Source organism: Nilaparvata lugens, chromosome X (genome assembly GCF_014356525.2).
Source record: "Nilaparvata lugens isolate BPH chromosome X, ASM1435652v1, whole genome shotgun sequence".
NCBI classification, from domain to species: Eukaryota; Metazoa; Arthropoda; class Insecta; order Hemiptera; family Delphacidae; genus Nilaparvata; species Nilaparvata lugens.
In genome coordinates, this window is record NC_052518.1 from 47003988 (window position 1) to 47017416 (window position 13429).

Sequence of the window (13429 nt, forward strand, 5' to 3'; positions counted from 1 at the left end):
ATACAGAAATTGCTTGCTTAAGGCCGTGCAAAGGCTAAAAATAAACTTTCTACTGGTGATATTTTTCAAAGTTTTCGATTTGTATACCATCAAGCTATCAAAATGAAATAGTTTTCTCAGGGAAACATTTTTTTCCAATCATTACTTTTCGAGATATGAGCGCCTGAAGTTTGCATTTTTGGGACAGAACATTTCAAATTCGGTAAGAGATAAATCCATGAAATTTAGAGGATGAATTCTTCATGGTAATTTTGATTAAATAAAACAAAAATTTTCTGAAGATATACATTTCTGAGAAAGTTATTCAATTTACTAAAAATTACCTAAAATAACTTCTAGTTGAGTTATTTTTGGTCATTTTTGGGTAATTGAATAACTTTCTCAAAAATTGATATTCTTAAAAGATTTTTGTTTTATTCAATTAACAATACCGTGAAGAATTTATCCTCTGAATCTCATGGATTGAACTCTTACCGAATTTGAAATGTTCTGTTCCAAAAATTTAAACTTTAGGCACTCATATCTCAAAAAGTAATGATTGGAAAAAAATGTTTCCCTGAGAAAACTTTCCCATTTTTATTCCTTGATGATATACATATCGAAAAAATTGAAAAATATCACCAGTAGAAAGTTTATTTTTAGCCTTTGCACAGCCTTAACATAAAGGATAGGATAGGATTCTGCATTAGTTCTCGAATAAGATGAGAAGAATCACCAATTTTGGGCGTATGGTTTGCGAAATTTTGATGTCCTTTGACACAAAACTTCTACATCCTATCTGAACCTTTAACCAAATTTGAACGTTTCTTGTTCGTTTGTTCTCAAAAAAGTAAAAAAAAAAACACCAAAAATGTTGCGAAAACGCATATCAGTAGTGTATTCTTGCAGATTGAGTGCTCCAATCACAGAGCAGTATTTTAATTAGGGGGCGGAGCCTAAGCCCCCAAGGGGGCTCCAAACCCCGCCCAAATCCCCCCGCGCTCTGCGCGGGAAAACTCCATTTTATAACCCCTCGCCTGGACCAGTTCTCCCACTGATATGAAAACCGCCATTTTAATTCAAGTATTTATTTGAAAAAAAAAGAAATTTATGGGCGTACCAATTGTAGAATCCCCCTCCAATCAATCCCCCACGCTTTGCGTGAGAAGCCTAAACCTCCCACTAGAAGACCTCCATTTTTGTTCAAGTACTTATTTTAAAAAAATATGTAGACATATCACTTGCAAGATCCTCCTTCCAAACAAGCCCCCCTACCACCCCCTATGCCGCCGCCCCCCGCCGCCCTGCTACTTTTAGCAAGCAGAATATCTTATAGCTTTGAAGCTTGATGTTTATTACTTTTTCATACACTTACGCTCGGCTAGATCAAATAATGCTTCCCAGAGCTCATTAACATCAGTTATTGTCATAACTGGACATTCACAGCTACAACCATAATGGAAATGACCATAACCATCAATCACAATATCTAGTAAATCATATATTTCAGATAATATAGAGAATCTTGAATTGTTTGTATTTACATTGTTTGAATTTTGATTGATATGCTTAACTTCCTTACTGTCAGTGTCATTATCTAAACAGTACTTTGAATATCTTACACTATTTACCAGTTCATTAAATCCATCAAATGTTATACCCATTAGAAGCTTTTTGAACTTTGAATAACTAAAGCATTGACTCATAATTTATAGGTTATGTATGTACTAACACCTTTTGTAGTTAACTCTGGCTGAACTCAGCAAAGACTGAGTAAAATACAGCTCACATTCTTTTATATATGCTTTTCTTTCCACCTGACTGTAGGATGAATATGAATATAATTTGATAGTATATAATTAATTCGAATATTCACTTTATTCATGCAGTAAAAAGCGCAGGCGTTGAAGTTTTAAAGTGCTTCATCTCCATCTCTAGCTAAATATTGATAGATCATCTATAGTAGACTAAATATTTACTAAATATCTAGACTAATATAGAAATATCAATTGTTAACAATTTACTATGAGACAGACCTACATCACTGAGTTAGATCAGAAATTGTGCAGCAGCAGCAGCAGCAATAGCTCTACTTATTATTAATTCTTAGTGTTGCTTCTTTTACTACATACAATCGTTTTACTATCATTGATGTAGCTTGTTAGATCAGTTTTTTTTTTGAGTAAAGACTGAGTAAAATACAGCTTACTTTCTTTTATATATGCTTTTCTTTCCACCTGACTGTAGGATGAAAATGAATATGAATATAATTCGATAGTATATAATTAATTCGAATATTCACTTTATCCATGCAGTAAAAAGCACAGGCGTTGAAGTTTTAAAGTGCTTCATCTCCATCTCTAGCTAAATATTGATAGATTATCTATAGTAGACTAAATATTTACTAAATATCTAGACTAATATAGAAATATCTATTGTTAACATTCAACTATGAGACAGACCTACATCACTGAGTTTCATTAATTCCAAGTAAATTAAAACAATCCAGTTCAAGTTAGTTTTGAGTTCTTACTATTGAATTTCCAAGTGAATTAAAGATGGTTTATCCTCTCTATGTTGACATCTCATTACATACTTTCTACTGTTAAAATCATCCAAAGTTGCTGCATTCAATGTTGATAAATACTTCTCAGGTAGATAAACATCATAAAACGAATATGCATTGCTCTTCTTATTAATTTCATATAGTCTCATTACAATCCTAACTCCACACTTTGTTCGTGCTAATCTTGCTTTTTGTATAGGATATTTTAAATCAGGTTTCAAATCATATATTTGAACAATTGGAATATCTTTGTATGATGTTTGGTTGAACTTTGCCAAATCAAAAGATGGAGTGTCTTGCATGATTGAAAACACGTTCACACATGCACAATGCTGAATGTAGAATGAATATCAATTACAAGTTACTGACTTCATTCCCACAATACTCTTTCCCACTATTTCCACTACGAAGACCTGTACAAACATGTTCGCGAGCAGTCAATGAACTTTATCATTGTTTATAGATGATGTAATATTATTTAATACAGCATTTTCTAATTCAAATAGTTTATTCACATTTAATTTAAACGGTCTATAATAACATACATACTCATTAATGTCATTAATATTCACTGTTGATAAAAAAACTGATAGTAATTCCACTAATAACGTTGTATCTCGATTTTCTTTTTTAGCTTTACTGATTGAATTTTCACATACATCAAACCAATCTAAATGTTCATGAAGTTTACTTTCTAAATTATTTTCAGCTGCTAACCAATTTGTCGGATTCATCCTGACCGATGTTTAATAGCACACTGAATCATCCTACCATTTTCAGCTCTATTTATACCAGTGGAACCAAGACTGAAAAATTTACTGTATTCATACCACTATTAAGATTACATATTCTAGCTCTATGCATAAACAGTTCATATCCACAATAAACACAAATTACTTTACTACCATTATAGAAAAAACCCTGTCTTGCATACTTTCTTTTTTCCTCACTATTATAAAAAGGACAACTTTTCATAGATCTCATCCTCTCACTCTCACACATATAATCCACATGTTGTTTACACATTACTTCTGACTTTATTAGTAATTCTGAAAGATAATGATTTGCACTGAAAAGCGCACAACGTCCATCCCCAACCGATCTATGTATTTTGCAAATCTCATTACACCAACTACTTTCAAATTTTTTGTAATCTGGTCTTTCAAAATTATCTGATATCATCTCTACATTAGCATGAAATTTCTTTGAAAATTCCATCTTTTCTCTACCCTTAGTATAAACTTTTTGATAGTTTTGTAGACAACTTTTGATAATATTATCTGAGTATTCAGTATCCCCCATCTCCCATTTTATCTTATGATGATAAAATTCCAGCCAAGATACATCACGATATGATTTCCATGGAAGTTCTGATTTAGGAAATGGTGGTTTGAAATGATATAAAACATATGTTTGACGTGTATCAATAAGCGCAAATTCTTTTAGAATAAATGAATTATCTGAATAATTTTTAAATCTATGAAATTCGACCACACAGAAAGTTGAAATATCTGACTCACCTGTTTCTTTCAATACTGCATTCTCCTTCTCAGCTTCATTATTAAGCACCTCATCTTCTTCAATCAATTTGCTTTCCGTCTCTGATTGCAAAGTGTCTTCACTATCTAAATTACACTGGACAGCACAAGAATATGTTTGTCGTTCTTGTTTAGGAACTGGTTTAAAATGATGCATCTCATTAAATGAACTATTAGTACATGTATAGTAAGCTGAAAGTCTATCATAAATATCACCCTCTTCTTCCTCCTTGATCTTGACTAGTTCTTCCATCTTCTGCAGTAGCCTCAAGAATAATGCTGTTGACGATGAATCAATGGTGTGTGTATCACCACGTCTCGCGAGCAACTACTTACTAACCTTCATACTTAAACTTATTTACTGATTTATGCACACTCTGTTGTGAAGTTGACAAACCTACACATACTATTAGAAACCTATTGCACTTCTCTTACAAGCAATGTTAGTGGTTTATATTCCATTAATGTTTCACTTACAAGAATACAATATGCTGTTGTCGAATTTGTTACTGGCTTTTCAAATTCAATTTCTACTCTCACATCAGTCAATACCTTCAAGTGATCTGATTGATGTGAACAATCTATTACAAAAATCGGTGTTTCATCCTTAAACTTAGCAAAATCAATTGCATTTCCATATTCAGCATTTACCGGTAAATTATAGTACGATAATGCAAAATCAAGAAATGATTTGTACATCAAAACCTTACTACCTAGGAAATGATCATAGGGATAATACTGCGAGTTCGAATAAAGTTTAACATTATGAAGATGACAAAAATCAAATTTCGCCATATTAGCTTTCATTGTTAATTTCCTATTTGTTTGAAATGCTAAAATCACGTATTTTGGAATGTCTGCTGTGGAGGTTGTTCTGATTGTCCAACTATGCTCCTTTGTTAAAGGAAGAACTGGGTATTCATGAATCTCCCATTTCCTGAAAGCTAATTTTAATGGTCTGTCTGCATCAAGTATTTTCAGGAATTTTAGTCTTCTATGATTTTCTAGCTCAATATACGGCATCTTCCATACTAGCTTAGTCAAAGTTATTGAAACTCTCTTACCATCTGCTGATTCAATACAATTTATATTTGATGATGATCTAAGTAGTACAAGCTCTTGTTTTAAATTCAATATTACATGTTTGAAATCCTCGAAAAAAGGAAGAATTAGTTTTAGTGGTACACAAAAGCTGAATTTATTATCAGTTAATGTATATCCTTCATGATCAAATCCTGCTAAATGAAAAATATTCTTATCAAATAAATTTTTCAACAATAATGCTTTTATTGTAGAAGTTATACCAACCAATCTTGATTTAGCTATAGATATACCTGCAAGCTCATATCTGATTTCATCAAACAAATAGCCAATTGCGTTACTTATTAATTTATATGTTGCTGACGTCTCAGTCACAGCATCCGATTTATCATCTTTCACATCCTTTCTACAATCAACTCGACCTTCAATTAATAGAAACGAACAACATGGAAGACAATAAAGATCCATAGAATTTATAGGAATTCTCACTTCATCTGAGCGTTCAAGTTTTTGATTTGCATATGGTCCATGTGTATGATACTCAAAATTTGTAATATCATTGTAGTAGTGTACATCGCTTTCTACATCTAGTATCTCACTTATTGCCGCCATTGACAAAATTATAATTAACACGGAATCCTAATCTCTCTAAAATGTGTGCGTTTTTTTATGTTAACGGCACAGAGTATGAACTCTTACTAATCAAATCTCCACCATTGTATCTATGCATTAACTTCTTTCTCTTTTTAGTCACACCCCATTTAATTGGTTTCATACTTTGTCCTTTCCATCCAGTCTGATTTACATTTCTATATTTAGAATATGCTTGCAAATTGTAAACAATAAAGCCCATGTTAATACTGTTTTTTACATATATGTAATCTCACTGTTATCCTATCTCCTCTGAAATCTAATAAACTACCATTCTGGTCAGTGATCTTTACACTAATGGTTTGAAATTTATGTGTACATAAGCTCACATAAATTATTGGATTTGGTGTTTCATTGATCAGATAACCTGGTGGTACCTTTGGTAGGAATTCATATAAACTATGTGTTTCTTTTCCATTAGCATATGTACTACACACTAGATTACATGAAACTATAATCGAGGAAATATTTGATATTGATACTTGATTTTTCGAGTAATGCCAAACATTTGGCACTAAAATTTCTCTATCAAAACCTAATATCGGTGCAATAGAATCTTGCTGATTTAAATCAATTGCTTTACTCGAATATATTTCTGTTTTTAATGTATTGTTATCACCTATAATTTTTAAATCATAAGATTCATCACTTATGTTTAATTTTTCTTTTAATGCTTCTATAATTGTATCAATTTCATATGATCCTGTTTCCAGTTTCATTAGATTATCACCGAATTTGAAACTAGAATTCTTTGCTTTCTCTACATTAGGTATTGAGTTGAAGATCCACAAATTTATTAAGCCTATCTCCCATTCAGTCTCACTTGAAACTTCAAGTACTTCTGGTAAAGTTTCATAAAGCTCACTCGTATTTGATGATAATGTTATAACAACCATTTTATAGATCCTTCTCTCAGCATTCAACACTTATAACTGATTACAAAGAAACAAGAGACATAGATGTCCGCATATATTTGAAGTATATGATTGTACCTGATCAATATTATAATAGATATTAATATTCTTTTGTTTACACCAGTAATCTACTAACATTTTCGGAGGCTGTAAATTCCCTATAGGATCAAAATAGTAAACATTATCTGCTATTTTATGACAGGCTACCCAATGTGATCCAACTCCACTATCTCTATCCAAATTTACTATTATCATTTCATTAGTAAGTACTCTATCTGGTAGCTTGTTCAACATATAAACACTGCGTAATGGTATTTTTAATAGTTTAGCTAAAATTAGCAAATCAAAGTTTGATAATGCTTTATTCAACTTTAAATAATTCATTTTCGTGTTTTCCTAATACGCTTTCTTTTAACTTTTCTCCTTTTCTTTTTCTTTCCTACTAGTCTGATTGCGCCAAATGGAATATGTGTTCTTGCTGTGTTCAATAACCTACCTCCTCCATAATACTGTGGATATGGCTTTAAATAATATCCTCTCCCTTTTACATGTGTTTTGAGTTGCTTAATAGTCTCTTTACGAATTAAATCGCTTTTCATGGTGGATGGCTTTCTCACTGAATACCTCTCACCTTTTCTTTTTCTACCTCTCCTATGTATATGAGGAATACCAGAACCAATAGCTTTTTTAGTCTTCATTGCAAGATTTACCAAATAACTTAATGCTTTCTCAGGAAGTGGTGTATTTGAATCTTCAAAAATTTCCCAAGCTCTATCAGCTAATATAGCATCAGCTTTTGCACATGTTTTGTTATTGCTGAACTAACTGTAGGCTATGTCATGTACCTTACACGCTTTATCTAATGAATTTATACCCTTATCACCTCTTTTCAATCGCTTTTCCAACTTTGTGTCAGGGCTGCAATACTGGTATGAAAATGGATGAATTTCAATTGGTAAAATATTGATCACCTTATTAATTACGCTAGATGCTATACTACCGAGTTTTGATAATAATCCGCTACCAATAATACCACTGTTTTTGAATTTTTTAGACTTGATATGACTTGTACTATGTGAACTAACCTTTCCTTTACATCCAAATTTAACCATACTATCACTTAGACAGTCACTGTTACACTAATCAAAACTATAAACTTACATCCGACTACCTAACTCGAAAGAATGACATTCAATACTCCTAACATCTGTCAGTCATCTTTCAATTTGTAATACAAAACTGTTTCGTTTTGTTTAAAAGTAGATTTATATTAACATCAATAACATCAAATTGTTGGTTTACACAATTGTTGATTTCATTATAATTATTATAAAAGTTACATATATTTCGATAGGGATTAATCAATGAAGAATACCAGTCATTTAGCTCATTTTCAAAAGATTTAGATATTTTCTTAATACTTATTGCTGAAATAATACAAGATTTTAAATAAAATAAAGTACTAGTCTTTGTTTTTTCCATATCTAACAAGTGTTTAGAAAATTCATCTGAATCAATATTATCACTCTCTAACATTCCATTGCTATTATTTGTTCAAAGCGATATATTGAACTGAAGTATATTTCTAAAATTTGATGAAGTCAAGTCACCACATCTACAGACTTTATTATAATTTGCATATAATAGGATAATTATTGCAAACCAATATAACATTACAGTGAAAATACAAATTAATTTTAATAAATTGATTGAATATGAAATTTTGGTTTTAGTCATGCTATTATTTTCACACTCATCAGATCCATTTTGTAATAACATTTTATGTCTGAACTTCTCAAAGCTCCAACTAAGACTGATAAATGCAAGTTAGATAAATACAAATATACTAATACAAATAACATTATTAATGAAAACCAATATGGTTTCCAACCTAATAAAATTACTGAGGATGCGCTAGTGTATTTTGTAAACAATGTAACAGATATGTTAAATTCCAAGAAAAAGCACTTGCAGTCTTCATGGATTTATCTAAGGCTTTCGATACCATACCACATGATAAAATTTGCAACAAATTGGAGAAGTATGGTTTCAGAGGTCATTCATTAAAGTTTATAAGAAGTTATTGGAAGATAGATTCCAAATTTTAACAATAAAAGTATAGAGAAACTGTCATCTTACGGCCTGCCCCAGGGAACTGTTCTTTCACCAATATTTTTCATTCTTTATGTAAATGATTTGCTGAATATTAAGCTAAAGAATGGGAGAATTTCATCTTTTGCTGATGATTCAGTGATTATATTTTCAGAAAATAATTGGAATGATACTTTCATTGTTGCAGAGCAAGATATGTAAATTGTGAAGAACTGGATGGACTCAATGCTTTGAGTTTAAATGTAGAAAAAACCAATTACATAGCTTTTTCAGCAAATAGAGAGGGTAAACCTAACAATCAATATAAGTTAAAAATCCATTCAAACTGTTCTTCAATAAATCAACCAAACATTAATAGATGTTCCTGCCCTGTTATTAATAGGAAATCAAACCTCAAATATCTTGGCATATGGATCGATGAGTGTCTCAAATGGGACATCCATGTTAACTTCCTATGTAAGAGACTAAAATACCTATCTTATAAATTTTATAAATTGAAAAATGTGCTATCTTTCTCAGAATGCAAACAGGTATATACAGCACTAGTAGAATCCCTAATGCGATATGGTTTAATAGTTTGGGGTGGGACTTTCGATACCCATATTAAAAACCTTTTTCTAATACAAAAATTCATCATAAAGACAATTTTAAAGAAACCTAGAACTTATGATAGTGAGATTTTGTTCAGTGAATTTGATGTTAAAACTATACGACAGTTATATCTTAGTTGCATAACAAATTACAGTTTCAAATACGAGCATAATTTCCCTCTAGCCGATGACATAAATTATAATCTTAGACCTAATACAATAAGAAAATATGAAATATATAACACCAACTCAGCTCTTCTTAGAAGGCAACTTTACTACATTAGCAGTAAATTCATAAATATACTAGAAAGTGAATTTCCACTTAATAATTTCCGAAATAATAAACACAGAAAAAGAGCCATAGAGGCGTGGCTAAACTTGAATTATTTCCAATCGTTGACTTTTATACATAATAAACTTCATATTATAAATTATATTTTCAAACACTTCATACGCTAGATTCAAGTTTATATATTACATCCCTGATTAAGCTGATTTACGACTCACATTGGCGCACAAGGAATCTTCCTTTTGCCGGTGTTTTTGCCTCACATACTGTACTTATGCATGTGATCATAAATTGAATCTTCATTTTAAAACTATTGTTTGTCATGTAAAGGATATCATTTCGTTATTATATCCAATTAAATAAATGTATGTATCTTGATTTAAGTGCAGTAGCATATACTTATATTTATTTTTTGTAAAGCTTTTTTGTATTTTGTTTTTGGCAAATAAAATTCATTCATTCATTCATTCATTCATACTGTCTTTACTATATAGTAGAGTAAGAACTAACTATTGATCTCACACACATGTTTGAACATGTAAGTGAAGTGTTGATTCATTATTCAGTATACACATTGTTGCATAACCAGTCACCATCTTCTTATACATGTTCAAACATGTATGTGAAACATTGCTAACAGACTTTTTACTGTTCAATACAAAAAAGTATAAATATAAGTTCAGATCAGGAAAATCTTCACTCCTTAGTGATTCTTCAAGAAGGAAGCAACTACTATATAATAGTGTTACATCATCATCATCATCATCATCATCACTATAACATCTTTAGCAGGACTGTAGCAGTAATCAACTCTATCATTAATTGAAAGGTAAGTGAATAATCTACAAATTGAATTTTAACTCACTTTATTTCAAATTAAGAAATTTTGATACATTATTTTTGTATAAAACAGATACGCCATATCAACACAGACATTAAGCCAAATCGAGAAATTTTTATAGAATTGTTTATAATATATGACTACCTTTTTTCTGTTAATAAATTCAATTGTACTCAAACATATAAAAACAAAATAATGTGACATATCAACACAAACATTAAGCCGAATCAAGAAATTTTGATACAATATTGTTTATTTGGATGTGACTATCTTTTATATTATTTAATTCAACTGTACTCAAACATATGAAAACAAATAATGTGTCATATCAAAACAAATATTAAGCTGAATCGAGAAATTTAGTTAACATATCCTTTCAAGAGTTCATCAGGAGTAGTCTATTAAGGTAAGGTCAGTAACCATTAGTGATATCTCCTTCCCTTTTATTAATCTGTTTACTAGTCGATGTTTTGCTTTTAGTGTTAATTTAGATTTATTGAACAAATCTAAGTTTTTTTATTTAGCCAGCTTGAATATCTTTGTGGGAGGAATATGCTTATTTCTTTATTTTTTTGATTCATTAAATGTAATATGTGGCTATCCCCATCACTGTGTCTTTACAAATCTTGCCTTGATTATCGAGTATTCAAATGTGGTACTTGGAGTTTGTGCAGATATACTGCGTTTGTTCACATATGAATGTGTACAATTAAATTTTTCAACTGAAAATGTTGTTTAATCTTCATCAAGTTCAAATCAAGCTATACTTGAATTGTTAAGAGTCTAATGTTTAATATATCCTTACAAGAGTTCATCAGGAGTAGTCTATTAAGGTAAGGTTGGTAACCATTAGTGATATCTCCTTCCCTTTTATTAATCTGTTTACTAGTCGATGTTTTGCTTTTAGTGTCAATTTAGATTTATTGAACGAATCTAAGTTTTTTTTATTTAACTAGCTTGAATATCTTTGTGGGAGGAATATGCTTATTTCTTTATTTTTTGATTCATTAAATGTAATATGTAACTACCCCCATCACTGTGTCTTTACAAATCTTGACTTGATTATCAGGTATTCAAATGTGATACTCTGAGTTTGTATAGATATGCAGCATTTGGTTACATATAGGATTGAGTACAGTTGAATTTTTTTACTGAAAATATTGTTTAATCTTCATCAAGTTCAAATTAAGCTATACTCGAGTTGTTAAGAGTCTAATGTTTAATATATCCTTACAAGAGTTCAGGAGTAGTCTATTAAGGTAAGGTCAGTAACCATTACTGATATCTCCTTCCCTTTTATTAATCTGTTTACTAGTCGATGATTTGCTTTTAGTTTTAATTTAGATTTATTGAACGAATCTAAGTTTTTTTTATTTAGCCAGCTTGAATATCTTCGTGGGAGGAATATGCTTATTTCTGTATTTTTTTTTGATTCATTAAATGTAATATGTAGCAATCCCCTCACAGCGTCTTTACAAATCTTGCCTTGATTATTGGTATTCAAATGTGGTACTTAGAGTTTGTGCGGATATACAACGTTTGTTCACATATGATTGTGCACAATTAAATTTTTTAACTGAAAATGTTGCTTCATCCTCATCTGACCTTGATGAGGATGAAGATTTACTCACCCTCGACACGATTAGTAGATTATTATAATAATCTATGAGGATTAAGTTATTAACATTTCGTTAATAACTTTGGTGTAAGCGCAGCTTTAGATGCCAAGATTTATCATGGCGTTCCGAGTTACGGATGATAATGTCAATGAAAAACTTCATTTTCCTCATGAAATCTTTCCCATAAAAAATTTAACAGATTGTTGTTCTACAAGCGTCTCTACATGTTACAAAATGAAAATCCCAGTGAAAAACAAAAAGTGCCACTTGATAATTCCCAAATCATCTTTTTAATCGTAGCTCTGATTCAACTGAGCAATAACTTTCTGAACTACTTACTGAGTTAATAAAGTAACATTTAAAATTATCATAAGCGCAATGGGACTTGGGATTCCATCAATTCAGAATAAGTATTATACTGGTATTCATTTTTACAGGATTGAAGTAGTGCAACATTTAGATTAGCACACCAATAGATTTTATTTGTAGCGGAGTGAGTTCATTACTTTCATATCAAAGTTCTACTTTTTCCATTATGATATAGTACGACTACTGCAAAACAATGTCTGGTAGCCCTGGTAATGTAATGTAATGTAATGTAATGTATGGTTGATTGGAAGTCTCCAACCAGCCTGATCAGATTTCTTAGTGGGGCCATTGGCAAACATTTTAAAAAAGCCCTGATATTATTACAATGACTTTATTCCTAGTAGATAGCATTTCTAGTAGATGGCTGAATATTCTCGTTACCACATTGCAAAGGATGTTCAGTGAGGTCTACTGTTATCTGGACTACTAGAGTATTGTAACTCCTAATGTCAGATTGAGTAAGAGCTTGAAATTTATTCCTATCTAGTGTACTCCATGTTCAATAATCTGCCTTTATCTTATATTAGAAGAAACTTGCCTCTGAATAAATTAAAAAACGCACTAAATCTAATTCTGAATGAAAATGCTTATTGTTCCGTAAATTAATTTTCAAATTGTTGAAAATGTGATATTCAGTGCTGTGAGTTTATAAATAGTTTATGTATTTTTTCAATGTATGACTTAATTTATTCAATTGTACTGGGTGATGATAATTATGACTTGATAAGACTGATTTGATGAATGATTACACTATTCATAAGATGACTACTAAGATGTTATGAATTGAATTGCTCATTTATTGTATAACAGACTATAAGCTGAATTCTTTAGACAAGGCCTATTCGCCTAATCTACATCCAAATTGTTTGTATTTATCGGTCAATATATTTCTTATTCCTAGACGCCAGCTAAGAAAGGGG